Source organism: Dama dama, chromosome 18 (assembly GCF_033118175.1).
Source record: "Dama dama isolate Ldn47 chromosome 18, ASM3311817v1, whole genome shotgun sequence".
NCBI lineage: Eukaryota > Metazoa > Chordata > Mammalia > Artiodactyla > Cervidae > Dama > Dama dama.
In genome coordinates this window covers 32,193,769-32,210,936 of record NC_083698.1, presented here as the reverse complement: position 1 = coordinate 32,210,936, position 17,168 = coordinate 32,193,769, and positions in this window count along the sequence as shown.

Below are 17,168 nucleotides of genomic sequence, written 5' to 3'. Positions count from 1 at the left end.
CATGTCTATCGAGTCAGTGATGCCATCCAACCATCTCATCCTCTGTCATCCCCTTCTCCTCCTGCCTTAAATCTTTCCCGGTATCAGGGTCTTTTCCAATGAGTCAGTTTTTCGCACCAGGTGGTCAAAGTATTGGAGCTTCAGTTTCAGTCCTTCCAATGAATATTCAGGACTGATTTCCTTTAGGATTGACTGGCTGGATCTCCTTGCAGTCCAAGGGACTCTCAAGAGTCTTCTCCAACACCCCAGTTCAAAAGCATCAGTTCTTTGGCACTCAGCTTTCTTTATAGTCCAACTCTTACATCCATACATGAGTACTGGAAAAACCATAGTTTTGAATAGACGGAACTTTGTCAGCAAAATAATGTCTCTGCTTTTTAATGTGCTGTCTAGGTTGGTCATAGCATTTCTTGCAAGGAGCAAGTGTCTTTTAATTTCATGGCTACAGTCAGCATCTTCAGTGATTTTGGAGCACAAGAAAATAAAGTCAGCCACTGTTTCCACTGTTTCTCCATCTATTTGCCATGAAGTGATGGGACCAGATGCCATGATCTTTGTTTTGTGAATGCTGAGTTTTAAGCCAACTTTTTCACTCTCCTCTTTCACTTTCATCAAGAGGCTCTTTAGTTCTTCTTCACTTCCTGCCCTATGGGTGGTGTCATCTGCATATCTGAAATTATTGATATTTCACCCAGCAATCTTGATTCCAGCTTGTGCTTCCTCCAGCCCAGCGTTTCTCATGATGTACTCTGCATATAAGTTAAATAAGCAGGGTGACAATATACAGCCTTGACGTACTCCTTTCCCTACCTGGAACCAGTCTGTTGTTCCATGTCTGGTTTTGTTGCTTCTTGACCTGCATACAGATTTCTCAGGAGGCAGGTCAGATGGTATTCCCCTCTCTTTAAGAATTTTCCACAGTTTGTTGTGATCCACACAGTCAAAGACTTTGGTGTAGTCAATAAAGCTGAAGTAGATGTTTTTGATGAAACTCTCTCACTTTTTCTATGATCCAATGGATGTTGGCCATGTGATCTCTGGTTCCTCTGCCTTTACTAAATCCAGCTTGAACATCTGGAAGTTCTTGGCTCATGTACCATAAAAGCTTAGCTTGGAGAATTTTGAGCATTACTTTGCTAGCATGTGAGATGAGTGCAATTTTGTGGTAGTTTGAACATTCTTTGGCATTGCCTTTTTTTCGGATTGGAATGAAAACTGACCTTTTCCAGTCCTGTGGCCACTGTGGAGCTTTCCAAATTTGCTGGCATATTGAGTGCAGCACTTTCACAGCATCATCTTTTAGGATTTGAAATATCACAGCTTGAATTCCATCACTTCCACTGGCTTTGTTCGTAGTGATTCTTTCTAAGGCCCACTTGACTTTGCACTCCAGGGTATCTGGCGGTAGGTGAGTGATTATACCATCATGGTTATCTGGGTCATGAAGATCTGTTTTGTATAGTTCTTCTATGTATTCTTGCCACCTCTTCTTAGTATCTTCTGCTTCAGTTAGGTCCATACCATCTCTGTCCTTCATTGTGCCCATCTTTGCATGAAATATTCGCTTGGTATCTCTGATTTTCTTGAAGAGATCTCTAGTCTTTCTCATTCTGTTGTTTTCCTCTATTTCTTTGTACTGATTACTTAGGAAGGCTTTCTTATCGCTCCTTGCTATTCTTTGGAACTCTGCATTCAGATGGATATATCTTTCCTTTTGTCCTTTGCCTTTTGATTTTCTTCTTTTCTCAGCTATTTGTAAGGCCTCCTCAGACAATGATTTTGCCTTTTTGCATTTCTTTTTCTTGGGGATTGTTTTGATCACCACTTCATGTACAATGTCACAAACCTCCGTTCATAGTTCTTCAGGCACTCTGTCGGTTATAATCCCTTGAATCTATTTGCACAACCAGAAACATATGAGGACAAAAACTAGAAGTATCAAAACATACTTTCTGCATTTCCATTTTCTTGACCTCAAACACTCCTTATATCTGGAGTCCTCTGTAACCAAGCTACATAAATCCTCTGGCATGAAAAGGTTCTCTTTTAAAATTGCATTATCCTCATTTTTATAGATTAATTTTTCTCCTGTTCTCAGCCAAGGTACCAATATTATTCAGTTGGTTCAAACATATATTGCTTGCATTGTGCAGACAGTTTGGGTATCGCCTCTGGTTAAGCCTTTATGAAAAAGCTGATTTTTCTATAAAAGAGGAAACTTGTGTAGCAGGACAACAAAAGACTTTCATGCTGCATTTTTCAATCTGAATGAACCTGCTGAATTGATAAGGACACTAAAACCAGAATTAGCATTTTGCTTAAACTTTCCTTTCAGCAGTGCCCCAAAGCTTCATAATTCACTTCCTCTCATTCTTTACTATTCTCAGATAAAAAGAAAGGGAAAAGAAACTAATGTACATATTAATACTGGAGTTTTGTGGAAGAAAATGTAACTTTCTCTGGCTGAATGATGATGAGATTTTTACATATAGAAATCTTTTCAAGAATAGTGCTGGTGAGAAACTTAGGTGGCAAGACTGATTTCTTTAAGGAAAAAAAAAAAAAAGGCATCTGGACAGATCTCCCATTCTTAAATTATTAGAAATACTGGTGCTATTTCAGATTTGAAAATGCCTACCTCGTCATTTCTAGAGACTTCCCTGCCTGTCCAGTGGTTAAGACTCTATACTTCTATTGCAGTGGACACAGGTTTGATCCCTGGTCAGGGAAGTAAGATTCTGCATGCCTTGTGGCAGGGTCAAAAAAAAAAATCATTTCTAGACTTAGGTAATACAGAATCAGGTTCATAATCAGCTAAAAGAGATATAAATAAATTTCTCAAAATTTCCTTGAGTAAATACTAGAAAATTATATTTCTCTGTGTGTATGTGTATGCACTAGGTTGTGCCTAACTCTTTACAACCCCATGGACTGTAGCCCGCCAGGCTAGTCTATCCATGGGATTCTCCAGGCAAGAATACCAGAGTGGGTTGCCATTTCTTCCTCCAGGAGATCTTCCTGACCCAGGGACTGAACCCTTGTCTCTTGCATCTCCTGCACTTCTTTACCACTGCACCACGTGATATTATTTTAAAATCTTGTTAAGCACTTTCTGAATCCTGTGAAATACTGATTGCTAATCATACTTTCAAGACCAGGAAAATTGTTTGTTCCATCATCCCATCTCCATCCTTTTCGAGAAACCTTTTCTAGCTGCATCCATTCCTCTATTCAAAATGGCTCATTCTGTCAGTTAAATTATTCTAATGTGCTCATTTACATGAAAGTGCTACTAAGTAACCATAGTTTGCTATTTTGCCCAAAGGAATGGTTCGCTTAAACTAAGGGCTAGGAGAGAAAGTTTACTCCAAAGAAATAATTATCAAATGGTAAAAATTTAGGTATTCTTGCCAGGGCACACACAATCTAGAAACACAGCCCTTTACAACCAACATCAGAAAACATGTCATCTGTTTTGCCCTTGCCCTCGTGTGGCCCATTTCTCTGAGACTGTGATCCTCCAGTTTTAGCATACGGCCAAAGCACCTAGGACTTCTTAAGACATAGATTGCTTCATGTTACCACCAGAATTTCTCATTCAGTGGGTATGAGATGGGGCTGAAGACTGTATTTCTAATTATCTCCAGTGCTGCTGGTTCGTGGGCACACATTGAGAACCACTGATCTAAGTTACCAATCCTCATGCCTGCCTGAAATCACCTAAGGAACTTTGCTTTTTAAACCTTTTTTTAATTGAAGTCTAGTTGATTTACAATGTTGTGTTAGCTTCAGGTGTACACCACGGTACAGATTTTCAGATTCTTTTCCCTTATAGGTTTTTTTTTTTCATTTATTTTTATTAGTTGGAGGCTAATTACTTTACAATATTGTAGTGGTTTTTGTCATACATTGACATGAATCAGCCATGGATTTACATGTATTCCCCATCCTGATCCCCCCTCCCACCTCCCTCTCTACCCGATCCCTCTGGGTCTTCCCAGTGCACCAGGCCTGAGCACTTGTCTCATGCATCCAACCTGGGCTGGTGATCTGTTTCACTACAGATAATATACATGTTTTGAAGCTGTTCTGGTTTTTACAAAATACTGAGTACAGTCCCTTGTACTATGCAGTAGGACCCTGTTTTATCTATTTTATGTATAGTAGGTGTATATGTTAATCCTATCCACCTAATTTATCCCCCGCACTTTCCCTCTGGTAACCATAAATCTGCCTTCTTATTGGTTCTGTAAATAAGTTTTCTGTTCTATAAATTAGTTCTAAAAATGCAGGTGCCACCCACAGAGATCCTGATGTCATGTGCTTACCCTGTGAACTAGAATCAATCACCTTTTTTAAAAGATCCCTAGGTAATTCTAATATGCAGCAAAACTTTCAGTGCATTACTCCAAGCACTTAAGTGAGAATAATGCTAATAATATATAATAAAACAGTACATAGCTCCTGTACACCCATCTTTAATCTAACAATATTTAGTGGATGCTCATTCAACACCAATCCTGTGTGCTGGGGGTGCCCTGGCTGCAATGTCCTCTGTGACCTGACCCTTGGAAATCTTTGACCTCACATCTAACATTCTCTGCCCGGCTTACCCGCAGCCATTAGACTCCAGGCACAAAGGCCTTCCTGTTGACCTCAATGTACTGCCAGCTCAGAGCCATTGTATTCATCATCCCTCTTCCAAGAAGACTCTGCCCCTTCCTCTAGTTCTCAACTCATCACCACTTCAAGGAAGACCTCTAACCCTTCTATCTAAAGGACCTGACTTCCTTCTAATCCACTCCCTTTATTCCTTGACCCATCTTTATTTCTACTCATAGCACTTGGTACTACTCAAGTTAATAAACATTTATTTATTGTCTGTCTAATTCCACTGAACATAATAAACTAGAACCTATGTTTTGTTCACTGCTACATTCCCACTGCCTAGAGTTGTGCTTGGCCTACGACAGACTTAAGAAATATTGCTGAATAGATGGAGATGCAGTGACAACAGGATCAATATGACAAAAAGAATGGGACCCGTGGATGTGAAAAGCCAATGGGCACAGAACAATGTAAGAACAGTCCCTATGGCTAGGAGAGTACGCAGGAAGGGCAGAAAACCTAGCCCGAAGCAGCCCTAGGAGATGACCCAGAGCAAACGATTTCTAAACTAAAAACTGAAAATGAGTGGGCACGTTCCAGAAGGATAGTAGAAAGTGCTCAGAATATGACACATTGATGAACAGAAAGAAGCTTAATAGATAATTCAGCATGAGTCTACTAAATTTCCACTAGGAATGAAGTACAGTAATTAAGCTATAAAATATACAAAGATGACTCAGACTGAAATCTGAGCGCATGAAATCCTGGAAGGCAGCAATCAGACAGATGGATTTTAAACATCTTCATCCACCCTACTATTGCTACACCTGGCAACAATGCACACGTAGTAGGCTCTCTATTAGCACTGGGATGAATAAGTGTGAATAAAGGAACTGCAACCCATGAGGGTTCAGGGATCTGACACTTCCACAGTGCCTTGCACACAGACAGGTCTCAAAAAATACCTGCTGATCCATGATCTCCTGAGATGAATGATGTTCACCATACTTTATTCAAATTCCAAATGATATGACTCATCCTACTATTATTAATTAGATGTTAGTACTGTTGTATCTTACCACAAGGAAACAATAGTTATTTCATTCCACTAAATTTCTCCACAAGCCACCAGGATTATGTGACTATGTTTCCAGCTTTGATTTTATGCTAAATTTTCTTTATGAATTCAGTAAATGATTTTGTGCAAGTTTCTTCTTTGTACTAACCAACAGACACACATTTTTTGTTTGTTTGTTTTTTTAAACCTGTCAGAACTTCACAGAATAGAACAACCAGGTTTTTGTAATCTTCTTATCCTATTTTTAATCTTGAGATACCTGACAAAGTCTTACATTCTTTTATTGTGACAAAACTTAAAAATGACACTGCAGAGAAAAACCACACTGAGTACTTCTCTAGTTTTAAAAGTAATTAACTTAGATTTAACACATATTAATTGACTCTAATCATCCTCTGTTAGAATCCTGAAGATATGAGAAACATGATTCAGGCAAAAGGAACAGTATCTAATGAACCCAATAGAATTTCAGTTGTCAAGACTCTCAAGTACTCCCCAATGACCCCATCTCTTGAACCTGCTCTCATGTAATTCCCTCACCTTAACCATGGGCTACCTCTATCAATTCATTGTAACAAAACACCCAAAAGTGGTAAAACGTTACTTCCAAGAAGAGGTGACAGAAAGACTGTGGCTCTCACTTGGGCGCGTGTTTGTTCTATTCCTCTTTTGAGTCACCAGTCGTCCTGTCATCAAGACACTCAGGCAGCCTACATAGAGGCCCGTGGAGTGAGCGCCGCAGTGACGTCCACCAGGGCCCACCAGGTGAGTGGGGAAGATGCCCTCCAAGGGAGGCCGGCAGCAGCTCCACCAGCATGGACGAGGGTGCTGCAGCTCCCGCTGAGCGCTGAGGTGGCTCCCGTCTCAGTTCCCAGCACGAGTCCAACCTCATGTGGCTCTGAACCAGAGACTCCTAGCCAAATCTCACCTAGATTCCTAACCCACAGACTCTGCGGCATAACTTTATGCTTCAAGCTGCTATACTTCGGAGTAATTAGTAACTGGTACAATAATGAATCGCAAGAAAGATGCCATTATTTGGTTTTTACCCTCTTGTGGCTGTCTCCTAGGCTCCTTCCTCTCGGAGGCAGCATAGCATCGAGGTTAAGCGCACTGACTCTAGTGGCTTTCCCTGGTGGCCCAGTGGCTAAGACTCTGCCCTCCCAGTTCAGGGTGCCTGGGTTCAATCTCTGGTCAGGGACTAAATCCCACATGCCACAACAAAGATCAAAGATACGGTGCCATAACTAAGACCCGGGGCAGCAAAATAAGTAATTCTTTTTTTTTCTTTTTTAAGAAAAGAGCACTGACTCTGAAACACTGATTCATACATCTAAGTGAGAATCACAACTCTGACTCTTGAGAGTAATAACATGTGATCCCAGCATCTACTCCACAGGCCTTGGTAGTAATTAAATGAGAATGTCAAGTTTCTCATTGATGCCTGATGTTGTGCAATTATAGTTGTTTTTCTTATCCATTCTTTTCCTCCCTCCCTACATTTACATTTCTTCTTGTCAGTTCTCCTTTCCTCCTCTTTGTTTTACATCCATTTATTTCCCCTTGCCTTAAGCATTCTTTCAAGACATGCTTATTGAATTCCAACTATTTGCTCTTCCATAGCCTATTTCACAAACAACAGAAGAATGAAGCCCTCTTATGGCTGTGAATTCTCTCCCCTCCTTCTATTGTCTTACTCTCTGCCATTCTTCCTAACCACGACAGCACTCTGTATTTTTTAAAGTATATCGCCTTGATTATTTTATCATTAGAAAGATTTACCAGACATAAAAATAGTCCACACCCAACAGACCTGTCCATCTTCCTCATGTAAGGGTTTCTGGCATTGGCTTAATCTCTTTAAGATCACCGAGTTGCAGAAAAAATTTACTAAACAACTAAACCAGTTACATACATATTTTAAAACTTAAAAGAAATATTTTGTAACTGACTTAACATATTATTTTCTTGGCATAAGTCCACAGGATTACATATAGAAATATAAATCCTATGCTATTAATAACCCCTAAGTTTCTTTGTGGATTTATATCATTTTTAGCAACTAGCTAAATGTAAAAAATATACTCTTTTTCACAGAACATTTAAGCAATTTTAGTGGGGTGATATGAGCTCCTAATAACTTCTCAATGACTCCTTACCACAGGTTGAAAAATACTGGAAACATCAAGCACTGTGAGAGGGGGCCTGGCTAAGTGCTCAGGAGTACACCAACTCTGGGAGCCAGACCACTCGGAATTGGATTCTATTCTTATACCACCCTGGCAATTTATTTCACTTCTCATGCCTGTATTTGTTTATCTGTGAAATACAGACAATAAGGTTGCCTGCTTGGTAGAGTTCATATAAAAATAACATGAGTTAATATCTCTAAATTGCTTAGAATCTAGGACATAGTTTATACCCTGTGTGTTTGTTAAATAAGGATAAAGAGGTTGAGCACTCTCTGAGATAGATATTTTAAGAAACCAAAACATAAAACAGAAAGGAGAGCTTCCTAATAACCCTAAGTGTTCCATCTCAGAGTCCTATAAAGCATAACCAAACTGTTCTCAAGCACAGCATACTCTTTCAAGAATATCTATATCCAGGAGAAATATAGTGGGCACTCAAAGAGTGCCCAGGAGACTACCCAGGAGACAACAGCAGTTGGAACAAGTGGATGTTTGATGGGATCATGTGAATAATTTAGAATCAAAGCTACTATGCTCAAATCATATTAATCTGGATGTAAGTGGAATGTGAAGGTTTACAAAGTCAAACTTCACTTTAATTCAGAATTTCTGATCAGTAATCCAGTATCAGGTGAGCTAAAAATGTATTTGTGCATTTATCTCATCACTTTTGCGTTTACTGTGGACCATTTCTTGGAAGACCAAGGTGAATGCTGCTGGCTTTAGGAAGCTCACTCTAGAGAAGATCAAGCAGTCATAAAAAACAAACTGTGTTGTGTGCACTAATGAAGACACATAGCAGAAATAATGATAATGTAGTAAAAAAAAAAAAAAAGAATAATATGGATGATATAGTAAATATAACCTTCACAGAGGAAGTAAAAACATAAAAATATAAGAAAAGTAAAGTTTGGAGTGATGACTAAAGGCAGGTAACAGGCCAAGCAGAACAAACTGCAAAGCAAGGATGGGCATGTGAGTGTAGCCTGTCTCAGAAATTAGAAGAATCTCTGTTTTGCTGTTTGTGGAACATAGGGGAACATTGAAAGTGGTGAAAAAGAACAGACACACAGGCCTTGGGAGGTTCTTGCAAGGGTTTGTGTGCCATGGTAAGAAATGGATAGTTCTTCTCATAGGCCAAGCAATGTTCCTTATGGATGGATGGCTGGTCAAATAAGTTTGGGAAGTGCTGACTAGCACATCTCCTTGGGGACTGCATTGCCTGTAAGGACTCAACAAGATCACATGAAAAGAAATCATTTTCTCAAATTTAATTGAATAGGCAGATTCAAATGGAGTTCCATTTTCTGGAAATTACATGTCCTCAGAAACACAGATAGAGAAGGCTATTGGTAACTCTGCTTTTGAAGTTGAAGACAAATTTGAGAAGAAAAAAAGGCTTAATCGGGGAAGCCAGGCAGGAAATGATTATAACACTAAGTAGGGAAATGGTAGTAGGACGTCACAATAAAATCTTTGAGAGAAGCACACAGTATCTGCTTAAAGGTAGAGAGTAAGAGGGAGAGAAAAAAGTTTAAAGTGACCCAAAGGCTTCATCATTTAAAATCAGGTAACTGTTGCCTTCCTTTTAGGTGTCAAACACAAAAGAGATTCAGAAAAATTCAAGGTATAAGAGAAACACTATACTAAGGAATTCATATATAGGTAGAAAATGCCACACCAAAACCAGAGTAAATCTGTTAGAAGCATGGATTTTCCACTGTCGGCAGAATTTGCTGCTAAGCCGTTCTCCCCACCTTTGTGGACTCCCACCCAGCTCCCTGTCCTGTGTTGATGCCCATGCACCCCTAAATTTCTTTTCCATTGCACTTCTTTTCCCAGAAAACATTCCTTTCATTTACACTTACAAGGGATGCCTTTTTCTCTTGGATATTTCTCATTTAAGCCTTAGCTCTAATACACACTAAAGGCTTTACCTTTTGAATATAAAGCACATCAATAAAGGGAAGAAGGATAAATGCTTAGAAAAAGAGAAAAAGCTGGCATTGCCTAAAAGAAAAAAAAAAAAAAAATCACCAGAGGTGATGGCCTCCTCTTTGTTAAGGACAGCTCTGGACCTGGGAAAGGGATGAAAGTGACAGCAAATCAACTTTCCTCCGAACACCTGAAAAGTACACTTCAAAGCATCATGAGCCCAAAACATCTGAGAGTAAGCACACTGAGATGAACATTTTTTCAAGTGAGAGCCAGGATTACTTACATCAGAATACACAGTGATGTTTTGTTTAAAAGTTGAGTAAGCCTAGATGTCAACCCTAGGGATCTCTAGGTTCAGTCATCTCAATTTGTCACCTAACAGCCTTCAGTGACTTTCTGAATACAGATATTCAGGAACTGTTGGTGAAATAAGATGTATGCAAAGCATGTTTGGTAAAGGCTTGATATAAAATATTGGCAAACAACATTTGGGTCAACAAATTTGGGGCTATTTTTGTTGGCAGTGGTAAGAGAAGCCAGAAAGCAAATTTCATTCTGAACTTGCTTTAGATAAGTTAATTATAGAGGGATTTACCAGTATTTCTCAGAATGGATTTGCAATCAACTTGGAACATTTTTATTATCTTGATTTAAGAAAGGATTCAATTTAAACCAACCCAATTTAAAATGGCTAGTTGATTTAATCAAATTTTAACCCAAAAAAGACACTTAATTATTTGACATTACCTCTGGCTGTTTTTTGTAAATTTTAAATAGATGACTGTTTTGTGCAAGATATAAAATGTAAATTTTAAATTAATTATTATTAAATACATTCACAAAATCACAAAACTGAGTAATTTATTTGCTATCAGTAAATGAATATGAGACTTTTTGAGGTTAACCATCTTCATTATAAATATATAGATTTATTTTTAAATATGAAAAGCAAATTATTTGCATTTTGGATTTTTCCATCAATAGGGAACAGATACTAACATATACATAATATTATTCTGAAAATGCTTGCAGGCTAAACTTAAACTTTCCTAGAGACAAATGTCCTGTGTTTATTTTAAATGCTGCATGGAGAATATCTGCCCAAGTGAACAAGAAAAATTAAAAATGTATTTTTACACTGTTAATGGCCTTCACCTTATTCTTTTTGTTTATTCTCTAGTCAGAAAATTATGTTCTGCTCACTCAAAATTCACATTTGCAATTTAGTGTTTGTTTTGGAAATATTTCTTATCCTTGACTAAAAATATAAATCATCAGTGAGCTTATTAAAGTACACTAAATACCCAGGCTCCCCCACTAACCAATTTTTGAGGGGCAGAGCTGGACTACTGTTTCAGAAACTCACTGGTTAATTCTATAGTCTAGCCAAGGTCGAAATACCTAGTTTACAGAAAATACATATAGCTCTAGGTGAGCGTAAGACTCTATTATTATTAGACTGGTTTATCATATGCAGTGTGCTGTGCTTAGTCGTTCAGTCATGTCCGACCCCTGTGACCCCACAGACTATGGCCTGCAAGGCTCCTCTGTCCATGGGATTCTCCAGGCAAGAATACTGGAGGGGGTTGCCATTTCCTTCTCCAATCATATGCAGAGTTTTAACTCATTCAGTCAAGTTGTATAGGTGACTTACGCCTTTTCATTGGTTTTGTGTGTTTCTGTGCACATATGGGTATGTGTGTGTGCATGCTGGGATATGTTTATTCATTTGCTTATTTTTACCATTAGCAATAACTACAAATTTCTGAATGTTTCACTCTTTGTATCAATCTTAGTTATGGCTGGATACTGCAAATTCAAATTTCACCCTAAATGTCCATATTGTTCCTACCACCAAGTATTAGAGAGAAAAGAATACTAAAGAGCCTTAGACTTGTTCTTAGGTATCATAAAATTTATCTGAAAAGTTTTTTTTTTTATTTAATATCTAAAATACTTTAAAATTTAATGTCTATTGACAGAGGAATAGATAATGAAGATGTGGTACATATGTATAATAGAATACTAGCCATTAAAAAGAATGAAATAATGCCATTTGCAGCAACATGGATGGACATGGATATTATCATACAAAGTGAAGTGTGTCTGACAGAGAAAGACAAGTATCATATAACATTGCATATTGATATATGCACAATCTAAAAAAAATTATACAAATGATCTTATTTACAGAACAGAAACAGACTCACAGATTTAAAAGCTAACTTATGGTTATTAGAGAAGGGCTGGGGGAAGGGATAGACTGGGAGTTTGGGATTGACATGTACACATTGCTATAATTAAAATAGATAACTAACAAGGATTTACTGTATAGTAAAGGGAACTTGACTCAATACTCTGCAGTAACTTAAAAAAATTTTTGAAAAAGAACAGACACATGTATATGTGTATCTGGACTTCCCAGCTGGCTCAGCAGTAAAGAATCTGCCTGCAATGCAGGAGCCACAGGTTCGATCCCTGGGTCAGGAAGATACTTTGGAGAAGGAAATGGCAACCCATTTCAGTATCCTTGCCTGGAGAATCCCATGGACTGAGGAGCCTGGCAGGCTACAGTTCACAGGGTTGCAAAAATTCAGACACCACTGAAGCAACTTAGCTTTTTCTTTTTTATACATATATCTGAATCACTCTGCGGTACACTTGAAACTACACAAGACAATATTGTTAACCAGTTATAAACCAACATAAAATAACACAAAAGTATAAATTACCTCAAGAGAAAATAAAATGCCTTAAAACTTGAAGGCACAATATATTTTAATCAAAATTAAGATAAAGATCATTTTCAGGCTGGAAAATCTTGGTTTTAATATATCAAATCAAGATTATTTTTAGAATAATGTAAAAAGGCTATCAAATAAAACTATGAGAACATACTTGAAATGTACCACATGCAAAATTCAGGTTAAAACATGTGTGTGATATAATCTTAGTGGGGAAAATGTGCATCAATAAATAAATAGGGGAAAGAAAAAGGACATTAAAACATATTTTCACTGCTGATTTCTAGGTAATGAGTGCAGGTGAACTTATTTTCTGTACTTTTCAAATTCTCCCCCAGTAAACATCTGGGAAGCCAGATTATGTCCAAACTAACTTTGTAAGTTGAAATGATTTATACAGATTTTTATATTAGATTTGTTTTCTAAAAATTCACATTATTTTTATAAAAATAATGTGAAACTATGAATCGTACTCATACTTTTCTAATTGCTGCATTCTTATTTTAAAAGAGGAATGATTTGGCCTGTTTTTACCTTAGAAGAGATGATCTAAGTTGAGTTGATTTGGCTTATACATCTTAGATGATTGGATTTACACATTTGCAGAACCTAGTAAAGCAAATATGTTCAAGAAGATGCAGCAAAATATCCACGATCCAACTTTCATCTGATCTACTCATTCTCTAGTTTTTTGTCGCTTTTTCTTCTATGCCCTTCTTTCATTTTTAACAGCATGTTAACAAAACAAAAAAATTAATTATGGTATTTTATTAAATGTTATTGGGTAAGTGTCTACAACATGCTAAGCTGCTAACATATATTAGATAGAGTGTACAGTCCTTTCAGAGCCAATAAGTCAGACTAGAAGGAAGTAATTTTTAAATCTCTGGTGATTTCTCTGTCTTTAGAGAGTAATAGAAAAGATTTGTTGCCCAATAATTATCCTTAATTTAGGACCTCATGATTAAAGAAAACTCTGCTTAATAGTATGAAATGTAAGTAGCATTTAGAAGAAAAATAGGTCAAGTACATTGAATTTTGAGAAAGAGCCATAGGTTAATGACAAAGGAGGTTTAAAGGTGATAGACAGGGCTAAAATTAATGTAAATGAAGGAGAAGAAATTGCTGGATATTGCACATTCATCATAGACATCCTGCATAGTTCAGGGCTGATGTAAGCTTTCTCTCCTAAATTTCTCTTTCTCTAATTGTATTTATCCAAGTTAGTGAGAATGATAGCTACTGAGCAGCCATTTTCCATCCATTCTCCTAGATAGAAGTATTTGTACATAAATATTAAAAACTTAATTGCTCAGAAATTCATGTCTTTAATAAATGTAAATTAATAAAAACCTATTTAGGAAGACTTTTTACTTGCATGCAGTAATTCACATAATATAATGTTAACTAAAAACAGTGGGATACAAACTTATAAATAGTCAAGACTTGACAAGCAGGGTTTCCGAAAGCGTGATACAGCAGGAGAATGAGAAACGAGACACAAAAATTCAGTGAAAAGCAAGGATTAGAGGAACAACACTGCTCCAAGGAGAAGGTGCCGAAACTGAATCCAAGCCAGCATTATTGTACTCTCAGCCGTGAATGAAAGAATGTGCAGGGAGTTAAGCTATAACTCATGTGGCCTTCAGGGCCAAAATGATCATTAATTACTGAGTAACTAAGAAACAGTAATCAATAACAAATCAGTAACTAAGACTAATATTCTTATCTATAGATTTTCTACCAGATACGTAAAACATGTGACTCGCCAGTTTGGGAAACAGTCTGAGGTCAGTTTTCCAACCCCAGGATCATATCTTGTTTTCAAGATTATGAACTGTTCCCTCTGGACTTGTTCCAAGAGTCTCATGCCTTATAGCATCCAGTTTATCAATAATTATAAATTTCTTCTGTGGCCCTTGCCAGGGCCTGCTTTTCTTTTATTCTTCCTGACTCCTACAATAAATAAGATGAAATAGCAATTATTTAAAAATAAGCATATATATAAGGAGAACAGATTTGAAACAAATATACCAAAATTAAAGCTTGCTAATAGTTATTTCTAAGAGTTAAGAATGATCTTTAAGTTACTTCTTCATTACTTCCTATTTTCTAAAATGCTTATTTCAGAAAGGAACTGTTAATTAAAATTTTTGAATGGGAGGGGACACAGGTAAACCTATGGCTGACTCACATTGATGTTTGGTAGAAACCAAAGCAATGCTGTGTGTGCTTAGTCGCTCAGTCGTGTCCAACTCTTTGCGACCCCACGGACTGTAGCCCACCAGGCTCCTCTGTCCATGGAGATTCTCCAGGCAAGAATGCTGGAGTGGATTGCCATGCCGTCCTCCAGGGGATCTTCCCAACCCAGGGATCGAACCCAGGTCTCCCTCATTGCAGGCAGATTCTTTACCATCTTAGCCGCGAGGTAAAGCAATTATCCTTCAATTAAAAATAAATAAATTTTTAAAATACAGTAATACCAAAAATATACATATTTAGATATATGTTGCTGTTGTTTAATCACAAAGTCATGTCTGACTTCAGCCCATCAGGCTTCTCTGTCCACTGGATTGCCCAGGCAAGAATACTGGAGTGAGTTACCATTTCCTTCTCCAATTTAGATGTATAAGATATAACTAAAATACTTTGAAATGAGGAAAATTTAAGCTAATTACTAAAGACTAAACAATCAAAAAAGACTTTTAGACATAGTAAGCTTAAGTATTATTTAAAAATAAATGATATACTCAGTGGGGAACACTAGAATTTAATGGAGATAATTTCTTAATTAGTCACCTTTTTATACATACTATGAGCTATATGAGGTGAGGGGGTAAAGCACCGAGTTTGTGAAATCACAACCTGAAAACACAGAGAATAAGAAACTGGGTAAGGTTCACAGGTATTTCTTCTCAAAAAGTAGGTGAAGATATGTATTTTTAATTGATTGTCAATGGTTCCAGAATGGACACTCTGGTCAATGCACTAAGGCAGTCAAATATACCAATTTAAGGTAAAAAATGAATTAGATACAAACGATATTCAGATGGAAAGGATGTATAGGGGTCATTTTAGTGCCAACTCCCTTTAAGTGTCTCCATTTAAACACTTCCTCACAAATCAGCTTATTAAGTCCAAATGTCTATATTCTATTATCCCAAATGACTTCTCCCAGGTCACACAAAAAGAGACACATTTAGCCAAAGCTATCACCTACAAACAGGCCTTCAACCCTTGGATGGATGCTATCTTGGGCACAGTCAGACTAATCTTTTTTAAAAATTCTCATTTTTTTTTTCCTGCTATGGTTTGTTGATTTATTCCATAAAATTTGGCACCAAACACTACAGACTGCTTCAGATATGATCTTACCAGAAGAAGGGCTTTCACAGGAAATGTATCCTAGATCCCCATGAATAATATTCCAAGTCACAAACCTCACTAGGACATAACAATTATCACAGTAATACTCCCAATGTACTATTAAGTATGCACACACACACACATTTACCATGCAAAAAGGAGAGAGAGACAGTTTGAAGGAATAATTATTTAGCAGTCAGCTGGATGGCTCTCATGGGAGGAAAGAGGGTGATGTGAAATGGTGACAGCTCAGTCTGGTCACCTGACAAGAGCCAAATCAAAGTGTTCTACAAGTTACCCCTAAGAATGCTGCCTCTATTCAGGACCTGTAGAATGAAAACAAAGACTAGTGTATATAAGCATCACTCTCATGACAAGGAAAATACGGTTTAAATGGAACCTAAAGAAGAGACAGGAGGCTATACTGGGAACTTGTCACAATCATCTAGGGGGAAAAATGATGATGTTCTAATCTAAGGTGGTAAACTTGCAAAGGAAACTCAGAATGGAGATATATTCAGAAAGAGAGTCAAATGTGATGTGGTTGGTGAGAGAGGTGGAGACATCAAAGATTATGTCAGGCTTCATCTCACCTTTATTCTCAGGCATGGCTAGTACATTTTACATACTTTTGCAATCCTGAGGCAAATGGCATCAGTAGCAAATTTTACTAGTCAATAAAGAGTAATTCTATCCATCCACTGGTAATTAACAAACTAAACAGGAAGAAAGCATTTCACTAAAAGCAAAATACTTAGATAAAATAGATATCTATACAAAATTATAAAATGCTCATAAGTGCACTTAAAGGAAAACACACACTCATTTTAATTTATACAGCCAGATAAAGCCCGAAAGAATTTAAGTGGAAATTGAAAGATGAGATACCATTAACCAAGAGAGTAAATCCACAGCATATGGAGGTATCCAACAGGCAGCTGGATATATGGGCCAGGGTTTGGGAGGGAAATCTTGGCGAGAATTTCACTCATGGTTCCTAAAAATATGTAAAGTGGCATTGAAGCCACATGATCTTGTAAGATCTGAAGATGGGTGACTTCCTGTGAAGTCAGATTGGTGCTCCCAATGCCGCCCCATCTGCCTTCTCATTGGTGTTATTGGCAACTGAGTATCAGATTCCCATTCCTCAGAGCTTCCATTCTGGAGCACCCCTGCCTTCATGGAAGCTCTGCCTGCATCTGAATATTCCAAAATGGACCTTCTATGTCCTCCTTAATTTTG